This window comes from Eptesicus fuscus, chromosome 8 (genome assembly GCF_027574615.1).
Source record: "Eptesicus fuscus isolate TK198812 chromosome 8, DD_ASM_mEF_20220401, whole genome shotgun sequence".
NCBI lineage: Eukaryota > Metazoa > Chordata > Mammalia > Chiroptera > Vespertilionidae > Eptesicus > Eptesicus fuscus.
The window spans coordinates 86,402,982-86,429,855 of NC_072480.1; the positions used below are offsets into that span (position 1 = coordinate 86,402,982).

Here is a 26,874-nt window from a genome sequence, read left to right on the forward strand (position 1 = left end):
CCTTAAAAAAAAGGGGGGAAAAAAGTAGTGAAAACACTATAAATAGGAACTCTCTCAAAAGTAACTTTGGCACTTTTATACTTTCAAAACCTGTGTTTAGGAGTTATATTAGAGTTAACCAAAAACACACTACTCTCTCTCACCCTTAACTTCAGGATGTAATTATTTCGTTTCCACATCTCAACCTTGAGAACTTCTTTGGGGGTCATGTAGCTTCTACATGGTAAAAGAAAACAAATGGAAACACAATTTCAGATATGAAATGTAGAACAAGCAATTGCCTCCTATACCTAGTTTAATTTTCTGTGTATTTCTCTCCTCGCTTAAAATGATCTTTTTCAGCAAGTAACTGTAAGATTAAAGAATGCAAACAATCTTGTTTTAAGACACTGGAGACATTTTTATTTCTCTAAGGAAAAGGCCTAACATGTTAACCAAATGAGAACATGAAAAGAATATACATCTAAAACTATCTAAAGGACAGGTATCAGTAGACAAACACATTTGACCAAGTTTCAGCTTTAGAAGGGAACAGAAGTGGCCAGCTACCAAACAATCAGGGGAAATGAATCAAACCCAGGCGATCAATCGTGAGATCAATGTTTTAGCCAGATCTCATTCCCACACATATTTATTTTTAGGACAACCGTGCCTTTAAGCAAGGGCATAAGGTACCACTGATAGGAATCCAAATAATATTCATAGACATATACACATATGTAGCATTTTTTTACCCCAATAACCAATCTCTCTCTTCCTTCCTCCCTCCCTCCACCTGCACGCCCCCCCCCATACACACACACACACACACACACACACACACACACACACACACACACACACCGCACATATACACACTATCTCATTGTGGAAATATTTTATCAGATTAGAATGATGTTGCTTTTGCTGTTTCTCATTAGCTCTTTTTCTTGATCTATGCTAACCATTCCAGAATATTCTGAATGTATATCGCCTTGATAAGACAGTTTCCAATTCTTGACATTTTATGGCTCTCTTTATATAAAGGATTCCAATTGAGTATTTATTAAGTTTGTTTTGCCACTGGCATTGTGAAAACAAAGGCTCTATCACAAGGAAAAGGGAGAGTTGGAGATGGTGCACAAATCCCGTTGCAAACATTCTGGATTTACTTGGGAGCACTCAGTATTTGTGGGAGTGACTGTTTTCTGCTGAAAGCATAAAGGAGCTTAGGCCTTTAACTGCTCTCAGTGACTGAGAGTGCATTAAAGGATTAGTATAAGAAGCATGCCTGACATGAATAAAGCCACATTCTACACATCATACATAGCCACCAGTCTAGTTGTACACATCATCTGAAGCATGTACTAAGGAAAAGACAGAATATAGAATTTTGATTTATACTGTATGCATGTTCTCTCCATATTAAATGAAAGGAAGTAAATGCAGCCCTGACCAGTGTGGCTTAGTTGGTTGAGCTTAGTCCCATTCACTGAGAGACAGCAGGTTCGATTCCTGGCAGGGGCACAATACCCGGGTTGCAGGCTCAATCCATGGTAGGGGGAGTACAGGAGATAGCCGATTGATGATTCTCTGATCAATGTGTCTTTCTCTCTCTCTCTCCCTCTCCTGTCCTCTCTAAAATCAATAAAAACATTTTTTTTAAAATAAATGCCAACACAATTTCAGATAAGAAATGTAGAAGCAGCAGTTACCTTCTATAACCAGTTTAATTTTCTAAGTATTTTACTTCTCACAAAAAAAAAAACAACAACAAAATCTGTACAGCAAATATTCATTAGATTAAATTATATGAACAATCTTGTTTTTAAGACCCTGGAGAATGTTTTATTTCTCTGGTTGATAGAAAAAAAAAATCTAGCATGTTAACAAAACTAGAATATAAAAAGATGTCTAAATCTACCCCGGCACACACACAACTCAAAGAAGCATTTATCACAGTAACCATGGCAATCTGTTTCCAAAGAGGTAATTCCCAAACACAGTTTCTCAACAATTTAGGATATTCCCGGGATTTCAAGGATTGCTATAAAAATGTCATCATCAACAACAATAACAACCAAAGTGTCACGTAATTTTCATTATGCTGTGTTGCAGCACTTTGGAGGGGACATTAAAATGGCAGAGGCATTAAAAATCAAATTAATTGTTTTGAACTTTCAAAGACTGTAAATCACATATTTCAGGGAAATAAATATGAAGCTGTGGATTCTTTTCAAATAGCACTGGATGCTTTGGCTTGTTCTCATGGTAGTGACCACACCTAAGGAACTCAAAGGATGTTCCCACTTTGTAAGATGAAAACAGGGATATTTGAAGTGGCCAACACTGACCACTGGTGTCCCTACATGCTCTTCTATGAAATTTTTTTCCCATGTTAACCCAATTCCTTATCTTCCCTACCATGAACACTTATTTTTCTTCATACCCATTTTTTAAAGACCTAGAATAATAGAACAGAAAGAAAAGAAAATAGAGAGAAAAAAGAAAATTGCAATCTTGTTACAAGTTTAGCCACAAATGATAAGTATTACTTTGAGTAATTTCACTGCTGTAAGCTTCATTTTCTTTAATCCACAAAATAAAGAAACTGAACTAAATGTTCTAGCTCTAACATTTTCCAAATACATGTGGCTGGCATACCTTACTTTAGATTATAGAATTGGTATTACTTTGATGGATGATTTTCACTTGATAGTGTTCCTCTTTGATTTAGGTTGCCACTTCTTAGTATATCACCCAAAAGAGTATGCATTTTAAAATTTTATGTGATTAGGCAGTAGCCTCTTTAATATTTTCAGTGAAAACTCTCTAAACTTACATAAAAGTATACAGAGAAAAAGCCACATCTGAGGAAGACAATATTTATTTTAACAAGAGGGTAATATGTGTTGTGAAGGACTAGTTGATAAAGAATTTGTTAAGTGGAGGAAAACTCTACAGTATAAATCTTGTTCTTTGCAGCCTTTTTCTCTGAAAAGGAATGTTTGAAAGATACTGAAGCAATGTGACAAAGCAACTTTGAAATCCTTAGAAATAAGGTAGTAATTGCAATTAAGCCCATATTATTGAACATCAAGCTAACAGAAAATCAAATTGCATTTCTGGCAGGGGGGGGGGGAGACCATATTTTATAACCATTAATTTAAAACAAATGAAAGTAAGACCCTGACCAGTGTGGCTCAGTTCATTGAACATCATCCCATGTACCAGACGATTACAGGTTTGATTCCCAGTCAGGGCACATGCCTGGGTTTCAGGCTCCATTCTCAGTAGGGGGCATGCAGGAGGCAGTCAATCAATGTTCTCTCTCATATCAATGTTTCTCTCTCTTTCCCTCTCCCCTCCTTTTTCTCCAAAATCAATAAAAACATATTTTTAAAATAAGAAAAATGGAAGTAAAATAAGAGCAATGTTGAAACTAACATACGTGATATGTGTCTGTGACTTGGTTAGCATTCTACAACTAAAAAAAGAAACAAAAAGCAACATAAAAATTAAGACCACTAGAAAGTAAACAAAATATGAAAAATAAACAACCACCACCACCACCGAGGGGATTAATAAGTGGTTCTCAAAAATAGCTATCTGGCACAGCCAGTGTTGCTTAGTGGTTGGGCATCGACCCATGCACCAAGAGATCACTGGTTCCATTCCTGGTCAGAGCACATGCCCAGGTTGTGGGCTTGATCCCCAGAAGCACATGCCCAGGTTGTGGGCTTGATCCACTGATTGATATTTATTGCTCATCAATGTTTCTATCTCTATCTCCTTCTCCCTTCCTCTCTCTAAAATAAATGGAAAAAATACTTAAGTAGCTATCTGTCAGGGATATATGCCCTGCATAGAATCTCTCTTGAAAATACATATTGCACATAGAAACCACCCCTGACTGTCATTAGCCATTGGGTATTTATGAAGTTATCTGTCAGGTTACTAAATTTTAACTGTAAATATCTGCTGACATAAGGTTACAGCGAACTTCCAATACCTTTGGGAAAAATAAATGGCACATATTTTCTGAGAAATGAAATCACTGTCTTAAGACTAGTATATATATTTGTAAATTATTGCTCAATAAATTTTTAATGTAAAATTCTAAATATTTATAATTTTTAAACTATATTTACATAAAATGATAACTTACATGTCAGCTAAAACCTCCCTATCTTTTGAGATGTATAAAAAATCTAGAGGATTACCTTAAACCCCTAATCACATGCCTTATAGTTCAAAAGAAACATTTCTCATCTCCTCATACTCTCATACTGAACAACTTAATCTTCTGCAGCGGCTACTATTTCCAACAGTTCTCAATTTCATCCCAGTGGCTTATCAAGCTTTTTCCCCCAAAACACAGTTCCTTCCCTGAAAGTAATTACGGTGCCAGGTGGTTACAATAATGATGTTTTAATATCTTGACAAAATAATTAAGTTCATAACACAAAAAACCTGCACTATTGAGAATGAATTTAAATAGAAGTGTATTACTAGTATACACTTTAATCATTTCCATGATTCAATTATATTACAACTAGAGGCCCAGTGCACAAAATTCGTGCACGGGTAGGGTCCCTAGTGGCTGCCAGCTGCCAGCAGGGGCCTTTCTTCACATCCACATTGGCCTGGCACTGCCCGCTCACCTGCTCCACCATCCTGCTTTGGTCCCACTCTCGTCAGGGCCCATTAAGGCCAGCAGTGCCTCCACTGCCACCCGCTGCCAGCACTGCATCGCTGACGCCCGCCATGTTTCGCACCACCCCCTCGTGGTCAGTACACATCTAACTCCTGGTGGTTGAACTCCCACCCATGGGGACAATTTGCATATTAGCCTTTTATTATATAGGATTGTTTTAGAGAGTTACATATGCTCACCATTACCCACACCTCGGTTAGGAAGCTGCTCTGTACTTTTACAAAGAATATGATAGTAGGTCCTAGCTGGGTACCTCATTGGCTTAGGGCATCATTCCAACACACCAAGGTTGGGGGTTCAATCCCCAGTCAGGGCACAAACAAGAAGCAACAAATGAATACATACATAAGTGGATCTACGAGTGTGTGTGTCTCTCTCCCTTTCTCTTTCTCTAAAATCATTTTTTTTAAAGAATGGGAGAGTAGTCCCAGTGACCAAATGAAATCTGAATTGAATAGCTAGACATTTTAAACCTAATCAAGGATCGTTTATGTCAATTGATTCACTTTTTTAGCACTAGTCAATCTCTGGCCTAGATCTGTGTATATCCAACTTTTTGTCCATGGAACCTCACCTTGTTTCTATTTTTATATTTTATCATCCTTGATAAATACAGTAAGAATTTATAATTCAAGACTTTATCATGGTCCTAATCTTAAGCTTTATATTAAACTAGAGGCCCAGTGCACAAAATTCATGCAGGAGGGACCCCTCAGCCTAGCCTGCACCCTCTCCAATCCGGGACCCTTCGGGGGATGTCTGACTGCCTCTTACAATCCGGGACTACTGGTTCCTAACCGCTCACCTGCCTGCCTGCCTGATCGCCCCTAATCAACTCTGCCTGCCTGCCTTATTGCCCCTAACTGCTCCCCTGCTGGCCTGATCACCCCTAACTGCCTCTGCCTCACCTCACACCCAGGACCCAGGATTCCCTCCTCTGGCCAGTCGCAGGTACCCAGGACCCAGGCCAGCTTCTCCCAGGTTGGCCACAGCCGCAGGGGACTGTGGGCGGGCGGCTTCACCCGGGTCACAGCCACAGGCGCCTGGGAACATGGGGCAGGTGGCCTGTCCCTCTCCTGGGCCACAGGCCCAGCCGCTGGCACCCGGGACCACAGGGTGTGAGGCTTGTCCCTCTCCCAGGCTAGGCTGCAAGCATAGGCACAGCTGCTGGCACCCAGGACCGCGGGGTGGGTAGCTTGTCCCTATCTCGAGGCACAGCCTGGCTGGTCCCCATTCCTCTCTCCTTAGTGTTGAATGTCTGAGCCCTCATGGTGTAATGGTGTGAGGGCGTGACAACCATTTGCATATTAGCTCTCTATTATATAGGATGAGTTTTCTTAATTCTTATATATTCACCTATACATAAACATAGCAGGAATACATTTTTGGTTTTGTTTCTGTAATAAGCAAAATGTCACATGTCAAAGGAAAATGCAGAGATAAAACCACTCAAAAAAGTATCTTGACTTACAAATTTTAACTTGTAAGGATCCTTAACAACAGGTAGTTAGAGAAAAAAGTCCACAAGGCTACCAAGGTAACAATTATTCTATTCATGGTAGAACCAGCAGTTTCCTCACTGGTTAATCATATCTGCAAGGGACCTCACATGTCTGCAAACATTAGTTTTGCAAAATTCAGTGAATTAATTGTTTCCATATATATTTATATAATTTATCTCAGGATGCAAAGTGCTTTATTTTTTCAAACCATGGTACATGAAATGCTTAGTCATAATGAGGGCAGAACAAGGACCATTTTCACAGAACTCTAAGTTCAAGCAATATATGGTCACACAGTAACAAAACAGTCCATAAATGTAAATAAACTTACTGAAAATGAGAAATAGATAACAATCAGCAGCATCCCCTAGCATTCTAAACACTGGCTAGTTTTATACACAACAATATGCACAGCTCATTTTGAACTACATGGCCATCAATTTTTTCTAAACTAAAATAAACTAAATGAATAAAATGCCAGTGTTAATCTTTTCTCTTGAATGTGTGATCAGAAGAGAGAATAATTCACTTCCTGGCTATTATACCAAAGGAACAAGATAACAAGGAAAAAGTTAAAACAAACTCTGTTTTCAGCAAACTTGGAAGGATATAATCTTCACAAAATTGTGTAAACTTCCTAAAACATCTGAGATTAGATAGCAATCTTACATAGAAACAATTGTAAAGAAACTCAGCAAACAGTATATTGGCCTTTCCCTGGTAGGTTTCTGATATCAGCTTAAATATTTTCTCGTCGTGTGTAGTACCCTGAAGTGCTAAAACTATATGCAAAATTTTCTTGTCAATAGAGTAGAGGTCTAGCAGAAGCAAGAAGAAACTTGTGAAGAGAAAAAGTGAAGAGTGAAGTAGAAAATACCAGGAAAAATACACCATCATGCAGGCAAACTCACAGAAAAAGTAGAAGATATCGCCATCCCTGGACCTCACTATGTGTTAAAATGAGAGAGTATGGTAATGAGTAGGGATGGTGCCCTCCTGGACACAGTTTGAAGCGGAGAATTAGAGCAGGTGGAGACACACACACATACACACACACACACACACACACACACACACAGTCAAATCAAATGAACAAATCAAGGAGCCGCATTAGAAGCAAGCACTTTACCTCTGTGGAAGCAACTGAAGAGAAAGCCTTTAAGTTGTAAAGCTTACAAGGCCACCTGGGTCCTCCCACTTCATAACACCTCTGCTTTACATGTAGCTCCAGCAAGAAGGCCCTACTCATTTGACATTGAGTATTACACAAGGAGAGGAAATGGCACTGTCACCAAGTTACTATGAGGAAAATACTGGAGAAGGAGCAGTAAAACTTACTAAGAGATAAGAAACACAGGAACCTTTTTTCTGCTATCGAAAAGATAAAAAACTGGACCAAAATTTTTGTCGTTAATTGTATAAAATGAATGGAGCAAATGCCCTTAAAAAGGAAGACCACGACGAAAAAAGAAAAGGGGGGAGTGGGGGGCGGGGAGTCAACAAGAAGAGCTCCAATATGAGCTGTCAGAGCCCAAGAAAAGTAGGGGGGAGGGGACCTCAGAAATAATGATAAACAGAAAATTGCCTTAGGGTATACAAATATATGGAAAGCATAGGGAACTAAGAGCTAAGAAAATTTTTTTCTGGTGATGAGAACTTTTAAGATCTTCCCTCTTAGCAGCTCTCAAATATACAGGACAGTATTGTTAATGATAATCATTCACCATGCTGTACCTTATATCCCCATGACTTACTTATTTTATCTGTCAGTGTGTACCTTTCTGCCCACCCCCACTCCTAACCCCTGCCTCTGGGAACCATCAATCTCTTCGCTGTAACTATGAGTTTTGGATTTTTATTATGGGTTTTGGGAGGGGGGGTGGATTTGGGTGTGTGTTTTTTTAGTTTCCACACATAAGTGAGATCACACAATATTTGTCTTTCTTTGCCTTTGTGGGAAGGTGAGGAGGGGAGGGAGAAAAAAGGAATTGAGAAAATTGGGAAATAGGAAGGAAATATTTTACTATATATTCATTTCCTCCGTCAGATTTTTGAAACATGTAAAACGATCGCCTATGCAGAACACTCATTAAATTAGAAGTAAAAACTTAATTTTAATTTACTGTTCTTGTTCTAAAGAAGTTGACAGGATATAAGAAATTATCAATCTAATTTAGCCTATGAGATGTACGAAAACTCAGTCATCAGACAGGAAACAAGCAATTGTACTTCTTTTGGACATTGTTCCTTGGAGCTCATAAAGCTGTTATAAAACTGTTTTTATTTTGGTATTTGATTACTCCCTTTATTAGGCGAAAATCACAAAAGTGTGGGATTTTCTTTCTGAAAGCACAGAGTGTTAGTACACATAGAATTAGCAACTGAAAAAATGGGTGGTATTTTTATTGTTCACAACGTAGTTCCAAATCCTATCTCCCTAATTATCACTCTTTGGTAAAGACTAATTGTGAAGAAAGCCAAGAATACAAATGCAGAATAGAGAGGAAAAATTCTCTGAGCAGAGAAACAGCGAGGCTTGATAGCTTTTCAGTGATTTTATTCATCAAAATAGAATCATCTTGTCACAACATTAATTTTCTATAATTTACTTTCATAAAGCATGGAACACAGGCTTTCTCCATAAATTACTATTTTCCATCTTTCATCACATCTCTTGTCCTATAATGGGTAAGAAGTGGAGGAGTGGTGGGGGTAGAAGATGGAGGATACAAGAGCAAAAGAGAAACAACATTTTCAGAGTTGAGACATTCTTTTGAAAACTGCTCTCCTCATGTAGCTAAGTGTTCTGTGAAATATGCATGGAATTTTATTTTAAAATACCTAAGGAGTTATCTTAAAACAATAAATCATAAATATGTGTCTGTTTAATGGTTAGTCAGGGGAAAGTAACCAGAATCTTATTTAAGAGATGGAATCATATTAATTTTTCTAACCAATCAAAAAGAGTCATGAATGCTAATGAGCTTTCAAGTTTGATGGGAACTTTGGTTATAAGGCCAATAAATCACCATTTCAGTAGGTTTCACTTGAAAATACCAATTCATCACATAGCTTACCGTATCCTTATCATTCAAACACAGAAATGTTCCACTTATTTGGAAGTTATTTTATAATATTCTGTATTAGCCAGATAATAAATAAAAATTCAAAAGTAAGTATAATATCCCAGATGTGAAAACAACCTAAGTGCCCATCCACCAATAGAGAAGATAGATATAGGCACAGATGATACAGATATAGATATAGATGATATAGGTATAGATATAGATAAAGACATAGATAGATATAGTTATAGTTATAGATATAGATATAGAGGATATAGAGATAGAGATAGCTATACACATACAATGGAACATTATTCATTCATAAGAAAGGAAATCCTGCCATTTGCAACATGGATAAAACTAAAGGGTATTATGCTAAATCAAATAAGCAAGACCCAGAAAGACAAATACTGTATGATATCACTCTTATGTGGATTCTTAAAAGAAAAAAATTCCAAACTCATAGTAACAATAGCATGGTGTGTGCCAGGATCTGTTGATTGGGAAATGTTGATCAAAGGGTACAAACTTTCAGTCATAAGATGATATAAATAAGTTTTGAGGTCTAATGTACAGCATGGTGACTATAGTTAATAGTACTGTATTTTTTAAATATATTTTATTGATTTTTTACAGAGAGGAAGGGAGAGGGACAGAGAGTCAGAAACATCGATGAGAGAGAAACATCGATCAGCTGCCTCCTGCACACCCTCAACTGGGGATGTGCCCGCAACCAAGGTACATGCCCTTGACCGGAATCAAACCCGGGACCCTTCAGTCTGCAGGCCGATGCTCTATCCACTGAGCCAAACCGGTCAGGGCTGTATTTTATACTTGAAATTTGCTGAGAGACCTTAAGTGTTCCCACCACTAAAAAAAAAAAAAAAAAAAAAAAAAGTGAGGTGAAAGATGTGTTAATTAACTTGATTGCAGTAAATATTATACACTTAGCTACATGAGGAGAGCATATATTTTTATCAAATCATCACATTCTACTCTTGTGGGGGAAGAACGAAAGTATTTATTAAATGCATAAAATAATTATGGGGAGGGTTGCATACGAAACATTAATTAGGCCCGTGGTTGGCAAACTGCGGCTCGCGAGCCACGTGCGGCTCTTTGGCCCCTTGAGTGTGGCTCTTCCACAAAATACCACGGCCTAGGCGAGTCTATTTTGAAGAAGTGGTGTTAGAAGAAGTTTAAGTTTAAAAAATTTGGCTCTCAGAATAAATTTCAATCGTTGTTCTGTTGATATTTGGCTCTGTTGACTAATGAGTTTGCCGACCACTGAATCAGGCAACCTTGTACAAATAGGATGAGAGTAGACAGATACTAAGAAAAAAAAAAAAAAGAAAAGAAAAAAAAATAATCACCTTTTTCTTCCATGGCAATAACCTAAGAGTACAAACATTTGACTGAGAATAGAAGATGTGCCAAAATTCAGATTCCCAACAAAAGGAACAAATGAGCAGAAAAGACAATAATGCTACATTTATCTCAGCCGACAGCTTTATTTATTTCAAGTCTGCAGACCAGGTTCTTGTAGCCTCCTGGGAGTATGGATATGAAACCGGAGGGAAATGGTTGTTGGTTGCTTTAACATCTATAAGCTCATCAACTGTGTTCTAATAGTTCATACCTTTAAGCAAGACATTCATAACTCATTCTAAATGGCATAATTGTCCAATAAATTGTTCAGAACTTTTTAAAATCTTCAGTGTTCTATAAAAATAAAAGCCTTTCCAGAATAATTAAAACCAGTAATGCAAAGCAAATGTAGCTCCTTGATAAATTTAGTTTTAAGTAAGCTTTAATTTATATGCTAAATTTTTAATTTAGTTCAAGTTTTGGCAGAAGCATGTTTAATTGTTGGCCTTCAAAATTCTAGCTCAGGAATAAACATCTGCTTCTTTCCAATTTTCTGTGTAAGATGGGTAAATTTCTATAAGTTGTAAATGAGGGCTGAAAACACACTATATTGCTTCTGGAAAAGTTACAAATTGCAGCAGACACGATATGAATTCTTTATCAGAGATCTTATAGCATGAAAGGCATCACCCTTAAATCTTCACTTGAGTTCTTATACATATTTGAATTTAAGCTATGTTTTGGTGGAAAGAACACAATGTATTAGCATCTAAATGGTGTGCCCAAATCTCTGTCTTTGGAACACTTGTTGAATACCTTTATAAATTTTTAACTCTTCTCATTGCTTTATAGAGATTCATAAAACAAATGGATCCTTTCTACAAAAAGAAAACTTCCCAGCAGAAAAACATAAACACAAAGTCAGCCCATCCATATCGGAGGCCTTGTAAACAACTTGAAAAATCATAACAATATCTAGTGTGCATTTCTCTGTCTGTATACTTTGGTGGAAATTAATAAAACTTTCAAAGATTAAAGGTTAAAAGGGGGACACCTGCAATTATGTCAACATTAAAATTTTTAATTAAAATATTTTAAACATTATAGCTGTTAAGACATTATAAGAGGTAACACTCCTTTTTTTGCAAATACGTAAGAAAACTAAATTCTGAGAGAATCAGATCCCCATTATAAATATTTTTTCTTCCTTCAACAGTGATAGTGACATTCAAGAAGGCACTGCTAAACATGTTTGTCTCCATGAGAACCATGCTGTCATACAATCTGGATCACTGGCTGGCCACTGACCATTATTAATATGATTGAAAGTATCTATGAATTGGGACTAAGCTCATATAAAGATGTAAAACCCAGATAATATTGATACTCCATTAAATCTGCATGAATATTTTCTTATGGGGTATTATAATTAGTTTCTTCTTCAGTCTCCCTTTTAAAGTATTACACAATTGCCATGTAATGGTGTCTTTCCACACAACTGATATTCATGATTCCACAAAATGTATATTTGCTTCAGAAGGTATCAGGGTTGTAATAGAAAGTAGAGAAGACCAAGAAGTGTGAACTGTAACAGAACTAGTTAACTGGCTGGACACTAACAGCCAGTCAGGAGCCTAAAGTAAGATCTCTGGCCAACTTTTTCAGTTTCTACATATCAACTGAATGATGCAAGGCCCAATCACAGACTAGTGAATCCCTCAGTCCTGGGAGAAATCCTGGAAAATAGCCTCAATGCTAGTAACTCTCAAACCTTAATGTACACAAGAATCACATATGAACCGGTTAAAACACTTTCTGGGATTCTATCTCAGTAGGACAGGTGAGACCCAGGAATCTGGAGTTCTAACAATGCTGCTGATACCGATGCCACTGCTCTGAGGAACACACTTTGAGAATCACCGCCTACTACTACTAAATCAGAATCTGCATTTTACAAAATGCCCAGCACATTTAATCACATCTGCATTAAAGCTTGACAAGCACTGCTCTAGGGAATGAATGAGTTAATGGTGACTTTTTTCTTTCCTCTGGTGATGACAGGATAGGGAGATGGGTGAAAAGGCACATGTTTTTTAAAGAAACCAAACCTAGTGCTTAAATTCTACCCTTTGCCATGAAATAAACCTGTTTGCCACTTTGCTCACATTTCTCAATGCAACATCCCTCTCTCTCCTTTCTGGATTCACCTCTCCATCCTTACTTTACCATACCTAGGGCTCACCAGGAGGCCAAGCTTTCATTTGGACTCCAGATCTGAGTGTTGTGGGTTTCCTGGGAAAATCTAGATTCTTAGAATTTTACTCTATTCAACAAAAATTACATTGATCATAAACAAAGAATTAAGTTTGAATTATATATGTTTATAAAACTTTTCACATAAATAGATTTATAAGAAATTCACAGAAAAATAATCCTTTATTGGATTGATCTGGGATTTAGAAACATGATCACAACAAGAATAAGAAATGTCAACAGAATGGCCTTCTACAGTCACCCTAGGTCTCAGAGACGGGGAAAGAAAGGCAGCCTTTTGGCTGATTGATTGTGCTCTGTATAATTTTGTGTTACATGTAATTATATAGACCAAACCACGTGTATCCCCAATTGAGCCACACAAGAGCCTAAATATGCTATCGCTACATGCAATGGGCCTCTACATAGGGGATAAAATGGAAGGTGTGCCACTATCAAGCTTTGATAATGAGAAATGCCTGAATTTACATGACTAACACTTCCTCCTTGCTGATTCAACCTACTCAAGGTTCCACAGCTCTACCACCAAAACAGTGTGTCTGTTGATAAGCTACAGAGACAACAGAAGAGCCTTAAGTCCAATCACAAACTGTAGAAATGTGATTTGAATTAGCAAACTGCTCCCATCCCACCCTATAGCCCATCTCTCCTTGCTTTGCTTACTTAAAACTGTCACATAGACCTTATTTCCTTAATATTCCCATTATCAATAGCCTCTTACTAATCTAAAAATTTGACACATACACAAGCAGATTTCCGGTCTGTTAAGTACCAGGAGCAAAGAAGGAGGACACAGGAAACCACCAACCAAGTTTAGCCTCATTTTCTCTGAGAAATGTCATGCTCTGAAACACAGCACTGCACCGAGAGCACTGAACCAAGGTTCTACTGCCAGTTGTTCTACCATTCAAGATACCTTGGGCAAATCAGTGGGCCCCACCTTTGTTTCGTTTGTTTCAAAACGAGACTACATTGTCATTAAGATACTTTCATATCTAGGCATCTCTGATTATGCTGGGTAACCAAGCTACTAAAAAGCCAAAGAGACAGCTGGTCAGCAGCAAATGGAAAACAGTGATTTTGATTGAAACTGGGGAGCTGCTGATCCACTAGCCCCACCGGAAGTATCCTAATTCCAGACCAGAACTCAGCACTTTGGGCTGCCCAGAAACTGGGACATCCTATACGATTTATTCATGGGAGCTTCCTTCCAAACCTATTCAACCAAAAGTCTTTCATGAATACCACCCACACGTTGAAATCAGGCTTTCCATCTCTAGGTATCAGGGATTAAGATATGACCCAGAGGATTACAGCTGCTGCTTAAAAGTCTGCAATGCCCTAAATTGAGGGTCTTACCCACACTCGTGCCCATCATCTCCTGCAAGTTTCCTCAGAGGCAAATCAAAAACTCTCTCTTTTTTGAAGACACCTGGGTAATTTCATGTGTAAACATCTATGAGAGTGCCTGCATGGGGCCTTGTTCTTTGGAGACCACAGAAGTGGTGTATTAACAGAGGCACCTATATCAACTATTCTAGATGATGTGTTTATTAATGGAAAGATTAAGGGCAGAAAATGTTTTATTTATTAAAGAAACAAAAGAAAACCCTTTAAAGGAAAAGAAGAGAAAAGAAAAAAAAAACCTTCCGGAAATGGATATCTGTCATTGGCTTTCTCAGTCTCCATGTCCCCTCTTCTGGTCACAGCCACAGTTTTTATCTGCAAAGCCCCTCTGCCACTCTCAGTCAATGGACTGAGTCTTCAGCCCCAGGGTTCCTATTCCTCTAAGAACTGTTTGTTCTGCATGAATCAGTTTGCACAGATAACTATAACTGAATATTAAATTTAAAAAAAAGAAAGAAAACACAAAACACTTTTTTTTTTAATTTTGCCTCAAGGATACTCCTACAGAACTAATGGGATTTAAAACTTCAGAAGACTTGAAGGATCCTCCTCTCAGATAGAAAGGCTTAGGCATGAAGTGCAAAATCACGCTGTATTGAGGTCAGGAAAAAGAATATAGCCAGCCAAAACCGGTTTGGCTCAGTGGATAGAGCATCAGCCTGCGGACTGAAAGGAAGGTCCCAGGTTCGATTCTGGTCAGGGGCATGTACCTTGGTTGCGGGCACATCCCCAGTAGGGGGCGTGCAGGAGGCAGCTGATCGATGTTTCTCTCTCATCAATGTTTCTAACTCTCTATCCCTCTCCCTTCCTCTCTGTAAAAAATCAATAAAATATATTTTTAAAAAAAAGAATATAGCCAGATCATCCATCTGAGTTTTAGAAAGAAATTAAGGGTGGGGGTGGGGGGAATTACTTGGGCAGTTAAGCAGTAGACATTTTCTTAATACCAGAACCCTGATTTTTTTATTCAAAAGCGTGGCTTAAAAACTACACTTCCCAGTCTTTCTTGCCTGGTAGTATAGTCATGTGACTGTGTTTGGGCCAATGATTTCTATCAACAAGTGTTATGCCAGCTTCCAACAGGCTCTGTAAAAAGTCCAACTTAATAAAGATGCCTAATTAGACCTTGACTTATTCTGAGAACTCTAGTAAGAGGGAAAGAAGTCTAAATTCAGTACCCCATTTCAGTAAACTATTAAAATGCAAACAATATCATAGGAAACAAAGAACTGCTTGCAAATGTTCAAAACAATCAACAAATAAGCTTGCCAGCAATATTCAGTCATACTCTATAGGTTATATCGCAGTAGTTACAATGATGGAGGTCACTGGGTTGGAATCAACCAGAAGACAGGTTGTTCCACTTTGAAGACCAGTATTTGGAGTTCTATAGGGCACACAGGGTTTATTTTACCAGGAGTCTGTGCTTTCATAGAATCTATAATTTCCACAAATCTTGTATCCTTGGTCCCAAAAGCCAAACGTAGAGTGTACTGTACTATAGTATAATCAAGGCCTTTAGGAATTTCTGATGAAAATATGAGCCTTTATTAATATTAAAAGTGAATAGATGGTTTTGTACCTACCTTTCATCTTTAATTTGATGCTCACTAAAATTAAGAAAAAAATGAGTTGTTTCATAACACTTTCTATTCAACTAAAGCACCAAAGACCTATACATACTAACACCATTTTTTTAATGTCTCAAATCTACACATCAGGATTCTCACAAAGCCTTTCATTTCAGCCAGCATAATATGGTGCAGGAGGCAGGCACTCAATACATATTTGTTAAGGTGATTTGAACATACAAACACATTAGCCAAACATTATAGAAAGTTAGCCTAAGGGTTCTTTCTTTCTTTTCTAAAAAGAAAATTGTAGTGAAGGATAGGATACTCTTCTGGGTCCTGAAACAGGTTTTTACCATGTTTTTTACTGCAAGAAAAAGTACCTTGGCTAAAAATGTACCTTTCCCCACATCACTGGCATCCTGTAAATGGTCGTAAATCACAATTGGTCCTTGTCATGAGAGAAACTATAGGTGTCAACTTGAGCTTGTCTGCCTTATAACAGCTGCAATTGTAAAATCTAACAAATATTTAAGTGCTTGGGAAAGAAACACTCCTATATAGAAGTAAAGAAGTATTAGGAGTAGAGATTATGAGCACATTTCACCTTTTATAGCAATGGACTCCTGATCAGAAATCAGAATGAGATTGGTCTGTCTTGTCACTCATTCCAGATCGTTCAGTTTTGCCTGATGAAAATACAAGCCCAAAGCACTGTAATGGTAATGCCAACATATGTATTATTTTGAGTAGCATTTCCATTTTACACAGGACTGCTAACCATTTAAAAGTCTTAGAATACTAATTATTGGGTATATTATTGGCAGATTAAAGAAACATGAAGTTGCAGTTGACTTTTAATAAATCAGGCATATGTCTTGTTAGTAATACTACAGCAGTTTTAGGAGTCCAAATAAATTACAAAAGGGACACAGGTGCTGTTAATACCTCTCCTGTCTTATAAAAATTCCTAGAAGATTTTGGGAGCCCATGTCATTTCTTTGGGACTAGAGACATTGCCAAGCACTGCAGGTAGGTACTGCACAGAAGGAGAGCCCTCCAACATGAACTCTCCTGCTCTCCTGACCCAAAAGATAGAAACCCATCCACTCAAAGTAATTTCTTATCAACTATGTTGAGATAAAAATACTTTCAAGACAATTGGGCATAGAGGGACCTGGAGAGTATTATGCTAAGCGAAATAAGCCAGTCAGAGAAAGACAAATATCACATAATCTCATTCATATGTAGAATCTAATGAACAAAATAAACCGATGAAGGAAATTGAGCCAGAGACATAGAAGCATGGAACGGACTGTGGAACCTTAGAGGGAAGGCGGGGGTGGGTGAGTGGACAGAAAGAAATCAACCAAAGAAATTGTGATTGTATGCATATATGCATAACCCATGGACACAGACAATAGGGTGGTGAGGGCCTGAGGCATGGGGCAAGGGCAGGCTAGAAGGGGTCAATGGAGAAAAAAGGGGAACTTACATAATACTTTCAACGATAAAGATTTAATTTTTCAAAAAAGACAATTGGGAATTGGTGGATACATGAAATAAGGTAAAAACTGACCTGGAAATGATTATGGAAATCACTAAAAAAGGTTCAGAAATGTTCATTTTTAATTTCTGGAGTTTCTATAAAATCCCAAGATAGTCATTATAGCTTTACTAATTAAGATGTGTAACCCACACACAACTAGACTACAAATACCTAGAATAGATGTTTTCTTTAAGAAATTGGAACTACCAAAGGTTTACCACCTGCAGGATTTCAACTGTCGTTATAGGAGCATAGGTTTCCAACAACTCAATTTTCAAAGAAAAAAAAGCCTCCCGCATGACCCACACATCAGACAAGATGACATACACACCTTCTTTCTCAGACACCCTTAAATTTTGGATGTATGACCTTGAATTCTGGCTTGAATTTACCTCACCGCCAATAGCTTGCAAGAGAAAATGTCCCAAAATTGGATCCTATTTTTTTAATATACTAAATCCACAGCTCAAAGTCAATCTATCTGGGTAATTGAATATATCTATAGCTAGTAATGGGAATTAAAACCAATTATGCTATGAGTCCTGGCTTCATCATTATTAAAGTATCTGCAATGTGTGAAATGATTTCATACTGGGAAGTGTGGAATATATAAAACTGCACCTTTCTTATCTACCATACACATGCAGTCAGCCCTCTACATCTACTATTCCACGTGCACATAATCAACTGCAGGTAGAAAATATTCAGGGGGGAAATGTTATGTTGTGGCTGGCATGGTTGTGTCCGTACTAAACATGTACAGACTTTTCAATCCCTAAACAATATAGCATAACAACTTTTACATTGTATTAGGTATTATAGGAAATCTAGTGATAATTTAAAGCATACAGGAGCAGCCAGGCCAGTGTTGCTCAGTGATTGAGTGTCGACCTATAAACCAGGAGGTCACAGTTCAATTCCCAGTCAGGGCACATGCCTGGGGTTATGGGCTCAATCCCCAGTGTGGGGCTTGCAGGAGGCAGCTGATCAATGATTCTCTCTCATCATTGATGTTTCTCTCTCTCTCTCCCTCACCCTTCCTCTCTGAAATCAATAAAAATAAATAAACAAACAAACAAACCAAGTATACAGGAGCATACACGTAGCTCATATGCAAACACTATGCCATTTTATATAAGGGACTTGGGCATCCTCAGATTTTGGCATCCGCTGCGAAACACATCCCCTGCATGCCTACCACACTCTGAGGGGCAGTGCGGTATAAAGGAAGGAGCCCTGGGCTAGAGTCAGGAACAGGTCTAGACCCAAATCTGTCACTACCTAGCAGAAGACCTTGGACAAACTACAAGACTGCTCTAGGTTTAAGTTTATGCATTAACTTCTTTCATAAACATTATTTTAATACAGACCTACAAGAACATAACTTTTCCCAGCTGTAAAAAATGGAGAATTAGACCCAGTTTATATAACAGGTGTTAGAATTCAGTGAGATAATGGGTGTATCTGCATCCAACACACATTGGTTCTATTCCTCTTCCACCCCAACTATTGGGAACTGTGTTAGGTCTGATACCCACTATAACAAGGGCCTCAGAATTTCTCATGATATTTGTCATCACTGGGGTAACGCCTCTTCCCTCTTAGTCTATAAAATCCAATAAACCTAGAAGTTTCTCCTTTCTAGTTCATAGATACATCCTCTGAGCCTTCATATGCCTCAGTACATAGTAAGCAGTAAATATGTATTTTTTGAATGAATGGATTATCTTTTAATCCTTAAAATAACTAATATTTCTACCATTTTACAGTTAGGGGACTGAATAATGCAATACGTTCTGTATATAAAATCAAGTGATCAGTTACTTCTAATGCCATAATATTAAGATTCTAATATTTTCTGATACTTTATCATTTTTTCTAAATAATTGCTTACACTTATTGGTTAAATAATAACAAGCTCCTCAAACTATAAAATCTACTTTCTATTCTCCTATATTTTGAACTTAAAAAAAATAGAATGGCTTGTTTATAAGGAAACTTAATTCTCACACCTACACACAAACTATCTAAATTAGATTATTCCTAAGAAATTCTCCCAAGTAATTTCCCCAAACTAAATGTCCGTACACTTTTCCCCAAATAAGAAGCCAACCAGTCAAGAGAGATGTTTAAAGCATGGAGGCATGGTTTATTTCCCTAAACAATTTCTTCAACAAAATTTGAACTATTTCATTTTAAGGGCAGCAAGATAATCATGCCTAGTATCTTTCAGAAGACAACTGCAGTCCCCCTAGTCTGGGATCCTGAATAAAAAAAAAAAAAAAAATGACGGCATGAATGGACCTTGAGGGTATTACGTTAAGTGAAATAAGCCAGACAAAGACAACTACCATATGATCTCACTTATATGTGGAATCTAATGAACAAAATAGAAACAGGGACATGGATATATGGGAAAAGACTGATAGCTGTCAGAGAGAAGGGGAAGGGAGAACTGGATGATAGAAGGTGAAGGGATTAGCCAAAGAATATAATGCATAACCCACAGAACCAGACAACAGTATGGTGATAGCCAGAGGGAAGAGGGGGCAGGAGCTGGGTAGAGGTGGACAAAGTGGGTAAGGGGGTGGGATATATGTAACAGGGTCAAATAATATGAAACAAAGGCATTTGTTTAAAAAAAATACTTGGTTAGATGCAGCAAGTGTCACTTGGTTCCATTGACTTCAAGTCATTATTTTCACACACTTCCACTATAAATACCCCACATAGACCTCCTATACAAACAAACCAGATCACAGAATGATTGCCTCCTCATCGGCCTTCCTTATAAGTCATATTCCCAAACTTGCCATCTAATCTCACTCTTCTTCAAAAGCAGCCTGGCCCTTCCTACTCGTACGCCTTCTCCACTGAAAGAATGAATGTGCATTTGGGCTCTCAGCAGATACCGCACTCAGCCACATCAAAGGATCTCATATATTGGTTTTAATTTAGCAACTGAACAATTCTCTAGATTCAGAGAAATGTTCAGACCAAAGTCATAAAGCTTATAATGACAAACCCAAAGTGTGACCCCAGGTCAGACTTCACATCTAATGCTGTTTGAGAGCAAGATGATTTATCAATAAGGCTTAAGTGTGGTACACAGAATATATGCTTCACTACACCTCACCTCCATCCCACCTCAAAACAGAGACTGATGTCCCAGTGTCCTCTAAAGCTAAGGTGGCAGAACAGTCATAGGGCAGAAAGTCACTTATCAGCCACTGTAATGTTCTCAAAACTTAAAGTATCAAATTCTCTAAGGCAGCCAAAAAAAGCTTCATTCTTCCTCAAGGGGAACCAGAAACTAGTATGTTCACGAAAGGATTTCCATAGGAGAGCAGCCCCTGCTTCAGACAGCACCTACAACAAACATGTTTATGAGCAGTCACAGTATCAGAAAAACATATTGTGAGTCTTAGAAACAGCATATGCCTCATTTCACGGGGGTTGCTATGGTGCTAGGCTTTCCTTTTTTACTGCATTTCACAGAAATAACTGTAAAATGAGGGTCTATAACCTGATATAACACAATAAGCAACATCATCAACTTCTGCACTCGTGTTGTGAGTGGTTTCCCTATGCTTTAATTGAAAATGTAAATTTTAATGCCTTGTGTGTTTTCTCAAAATAGCTTGTGAGGAAGATTTCTGTCTTTACCATCTCCACCCAAGGTCCAAAGATTCCAGAATTTACATATGCTAAATCAAGGACACCCCCCGGCCACACACACACACACACACATACACATATCTCATAACCCACTGAGAGAGGAGGTATGACAACAAAGTCCCTGAAAAAAAAAGCAAAGAAACATAGAGAGGGGATGGGGGCATGGATCAGCAATGACGGTCACCACAAGCTTTGTCCTACAGGTCAGCTAAGGCCTTTCTGAAAAGTTGTACCAAAAATAACAAGAAGCAATAACACAGTTCACATCACTTTCCTGAGGTAAAAGATATGGTAGATCTTGGATAATTGTCAAACCCAGGTTACATCTTCAGGGAAATCTGAAATTATCATAAAACACTGAGGTTTCTGGTTCAAGAAAAGGCTTAAAGTTATAAATGAGTATTGTTAAATTGCTGGTTCCTAGTCACATTTCAACCCTCAACATACGTTTCACTACTTACTTAGGTCACCTACGGCTCTCTTCTGTCTAGAGAAAGCTCACACACCATCCCACACTGAACCATCTACTACTTCGCAGGTCAGGTAAACCAAAACTTAATTCATGTTAAAAGATATGTGAAGCATGGAACAGACTGTTGAATCTCAGAGGGAAGGCAGGGGTAGTGGCGAGGGGGGCAAGGGTGGAAACAGATCAACCAAAGGACTTGTATGTATATATGCATAACCCATGGACACAGACAACAGGATGGTGAAGGCCTGGGGCAGGGGGGTGGGATGAGCTAGAAGGGGTCAATGGGGGGAAATAGGGGACATATGTAATACTTTCAACAATAAAGATTATTTTTTAAAGATACGTGAACTAGCCGAAACCGGTTTGGCTCAGTGGATAGAGCGTCGGCCTGCAGACTGAAAGGTCCCAGGTTCGATTCCGGTCAAGGGCATATACCTTGGTTGCGGGCACATCCCCAGTAGGGGTTGTGCAGGAGGCAGCTGATCGATGTTTCTCTATCATCGATGTTTCTAACTCTCTATCCCTCTCTCTTCCTCTCTGTAAAAAATCAATAAAATATATTTTTTAAAGATACGTGAACTACTTGTATTCCTTAAACATTCGTGGAATGTTTCTACCCCAGGGACTTTACACTGGCTATTCCCTCTATGTCCAACACAATTTCCCCAATTAGCCACATGAATAATTCCTTAAAGTCTCAACTCAGATATTCTTCTCCTAACAAGGCCTACTCTGAAAATCTATTCAGAATTCAAACCATCCCAACCCTGGCACCCATGAAGCTGCTTGGCCTGTTCTAGTGATTTTTCCACTCATCTCATTACACTATCTTCCCCCCAACAGAGAACTGAAATTTTGTTGGGTTTTGTCTACAGATATATCAAAAGGTTCAAAAAATACTTGGACATAGAAGATGCTTCATTAAATGGACAGGAAATTGAAATTAAAAACACAGCCTCCACCTTCAATTACCTCCCAGAAAAGTGGAAGGGAGACAAGAAAAGGAATTATTACATTTTAATAGTAGGGACTAGAATAGAAGCTGGCATTTTTTTAAAAAAATGCAAGAATATAAGATTTACATTTTTCTAACCAAGATGGCTTTGACTGTATGATCTCCTACTAAGCTTTTTTAAAAATACTCTATAAACTAAAGAGTAATTATATATTGATTACATATTTGCCCATCTATTTTTCTCTTACTTACCTGACATCACCTGAATAAGAAGTAGAAAGAGCTAACATACAAGTTGAGAGAAGGCCATTGTTTAACTAGTTTATTGTGGTAGACAGAATAATGGGCCTCCAAATATCTACTCCTGGAACCTGTGAATATGTTATGCTCTAGGGTGTGTGGGAAGTAAGATCCCAGGTGGAATTAGGGTTCCTCATCACCTGACCTTAAGATCAGGAGGTTATCCTGGATTATCTGGGTGTGCCTAATGTAATCACCAGCATCCTTATAGTGGGAAAAGGAGGCAGAAGAGAGAGTCAGATTTAAAGATGCTACGCTGCTGGCTTTGAATAAGGAGTAAGGGGACCACAACTAAGGAATGCAGGCAGCCTTTAGAAGATAAGAAAAGGGGTTCGTCCCTAAAGTCTCAACTCAGGCTCTAGAAAGAAACCCAATCTGGTGGACATCCCAATTTTAGCCCAGTGAGACCCGTTTTCGAAGTCTGCCCTCCAGTACCGTAAGGAATAAATGCATATTGTTTTTAAGCCAAATTTGCAGTAAGTTCTTCCATCAGCAATAGGAAGCATACATCTACTGAGCACACAACTACACCAAATGCATTACAATTTCAAAAATACAGGAAAAAAGTGAAACGACGATTCCTCTCTTCTTGCTCACCCCAATCCAATCTTCAGAAGGTGAAAACATTGGTGAATGCATGTGTGTCTATGTGTTGTATGCACTTCATAGCTTTTTGTAAATAAAAATAGAATCATAGTGCATATGCCTGGGCAGTTATATAACCTGGTATTTTCATTCTACAATATTACAGCATATTCTCTTGTCAGTATGCATGGATGCACTTCACTATTTTAATGCCACCTAATCTCGAATGGTAAAGCTGCAAAAATTAGATTTAGTCATTCTCACATTAAATACACATTTAAGATGTATTTAACTGTACTACTTTCATAAACAGAAAGAAATACATATTTTTAAAAGCTTTTGTAAAGATTAAGGGGGTAGTGACTGATATGGGCTGGTGGATATGGGAGAAATAGTACTGAGACCAGTCTTTAAGGAAGAACCTCTTGTCCCAACTGTGAGCCTCTTTACGAATAGAATTACCTGACCTTCAGACTGCCTCACTCAAGATCACACCTTTGGGGAATGGAAGACAGCCTCACCCATTGACTAATGGAGGTCAAGTATAAATTTTTGGTCATGTTGGCAAAACATGGGACTACATTAATAAACCATTTCAGCTCTAAAGCTCCCTATGTGATTGGCCAAGGGGACACTTCTGCCCTGCCCAATCCTCACTCCTCTGTCTCCCTTCCACCAAGCTGTTCCCAAGGACTGCTGACAAACAAATACCCTACATATTAAACCCTGTCTCAGAGTCTCCTTCCCAGATGACCCAAGCTGTGAAGCTTACAGCCTTCATTATAAACATCCCTTACTCTACTCTGTTATCCCTATCAGAAACACAATCAAGAATGATTTCAGTTTATCAATGTAGAATCATATAGGCCTATATTCAGAGATTAAGGACACTGAATGCCTCATGCTGTCTGACTAATTCTTGTTTTTCTTTAGTGTAGCAATGAAAAGCTTAGCTTCCTTTGTCAATAAACAAATCTGATCCGCTCAAGTCTAATTGGCACTTTGTCTTTCTCTTCCCCGAGGCACATCTTTTTTCTATGATGTCACTTCTCTTTCTATTTCTCCATCTACTCCCCGCATTTATTTGTTTTCTCTTTTCCCCACAAATATTTCTTAATAACAGCAAGGTACTAAAATCTAATTTCATAAGCAGGTAAAAAGGAAACATCCTGAAAACCTCTTCTAAAATGGAATCTTAAGCTAGCTAATTTGTCACAAAAACCTTTAAGAAACCGTGGTGACAAAGTCAAACATTAATGATTTACTGAATGCAAGCTCTCATTATATTAAAAAAGAATCTCTTCTTAAAACTTCAACATATTATTAGGCTAGCACAGCAAAATAATTGTGTCAGATGCAGCTAGACCCCAAAATGTTATGTTTTTATTTTAGAAACATGTTTTTTATTGTTGTTGAAATGACAATTTTGAAAGAAAGCAAAAAATACCATTAGTTTCTTAACAACATATAATTTATTTGTAAAAGTCAATCCCCCAAAAACCATGAATTCTATCATCAGCGCAGGAAGCAGATCCCATGCTTTTTTTTCCTAAATGCTAAATGACACAGGCAGCAATAAAATATGCAGGGAAAGAGACCTATCACAGAAGGACGTGACAATTTTGATAAATGATGATAAATGGTGATGTCGAATAGCAGTGTCTAAGCTGCTGTTTTCAGAAACATGTATTTTAATAATGATTTTTGCCAGACATCATCTTGGAAAGATATTTTGTGTAACACCAATGTCAAACAAAATTGGTCACAGTAAAAATTAGAGTAGAAATATATTCAGTTTTAAATAAAATTATAATTTTACTTGGAATGAGAATGCTTTTTAGATCCAGTCAGTTCCTTAAAATGTTAAATATAGTTATTATCTGACCCAGCAATTCCACTCCCAGGTATAAACACAAGAGAAATAGAAACATACGTTCAACACAAAAACTTGTACACTAAAGCACATAGCAGCGTTACTCATAATAGCCAAATAGGGAAAAGTCCAAACATCCATCAACTGGTGAATGGATATACAAAACATTATATCAATACAATGGAATATTATTCAGCAGTAAACAGAAATAAAGTACTGGTACATACTGTAATGAAGGTAAACCTTGAAAATATTATATTAAGTCCCAGAAGCTAGTCACAAAAGACCACAAATGGTATAATCCTAATTATATAAAATATCCAGAGTAGGCAAATCCATAGAGACAGAAAGTAGATAAGTGCTTGCCTATGGTTGGGGTGTAGAGGGGGTGGGAGTAACTACTAAAAGATAGGGGATTTCTTTGGGGGGGGTGACGAAATGTTCTAAAATGGTACATGGCAATCAATGCACACCTCTGTGAATACACGAAACCACTGAGTTGTACACTTTAAATGGGTGAACTGAATGCTATGTGAATTATAACTCTATGAAGTTGTTTAAAATGCTAGTCCAAAAGGCTAGTTATATTGTAGCTATTAATAATGTATATAGACTTTTATAAAATATAAACCCCTAATTATCAAAATGTTTTTTACTGTCCCCAAGTCTCATATCATTTACTTACATAAAAACATCTGCCTATCCCACTAAGAATACTATAAGAAGTGAAAGGAAGAAATTGCTTCTAAAATTAAACTTTGTTTTCAAAATAGATTTCTCCTTAATATATTTAATTTTCATAATTTGAATGAAAATAAATCCACCCTGTCCATTAGCCATGGTTAAATTCTGAATCTCAGATAAGTGTGTTTATATTAGTCTAACAAACATTAAAATACATGCATAGTAAAATTAAAATGCTGGTATGTACCGTATATCACCTAAAAATATCTTGCACATGATCAGTAGTATATACATCAGACTTGGGGAAACACTGATCTAGTTTTATCTTCTAATGCTATGGATGAGAAAGTTGAACTTACTAATGGCTCCCAAAAGACTGTGCCCATCAGAATCCCCTGGAGGGCTTTTGTTAAAATGCAGATTGCTGGGCCCCGCTTCCAGAGGGTAGGTCTGGAATGAGGTCTGAGAATTTATATTGTAACAAATATCCAAGTGCTACTGGTTGCTGCTGGCTCAGGAACCACCCTGCAAGAACCATTGACCAGAACCAACTTACCCAAAGTTAGAGTCAGACCAGAATTTAAACTAGAACCCAATTTTCCTCTCTTTTTTTTTTTAACAGCTTCATTGAGATATAATTCACATGCCATATAATTTACTCACTTAAAGTATACAATTCAATTGTGTGTGGTTTTTTTTTGTTGTTGTTTGTTTGTTGTTTGGAATTGTGACCATTTTAATGCTTTAAGGGTGGAGTTCTGTAGAACTAAGTACATTCACATTGCTGTGCAACCATCACCACCATCCATTTCCAGAAATGTTTTCATCTTTCCAAACAGAAACTCTGTACATTAAACAATAGCTGCCCATTTCCCCCCTCCCCGAGCCACTGGGA

The 26,874-nt window shown here is 37.8% G+C and overlaps 1 protein-coding gene across 1 annotated transcript in view; it reads right to left on the bottom strand.

The window, feature by feature from the left end:
• The window catches only part of NRG1 (neuregulin 1), a 993,276-nt gene that overhangs the window by 926,737 nt on the left and 39,665 nt on the right, over window positions 1-26,874 (bottom strand). The gene's annotated exons all lie outside the window — the stretch shown is intronic.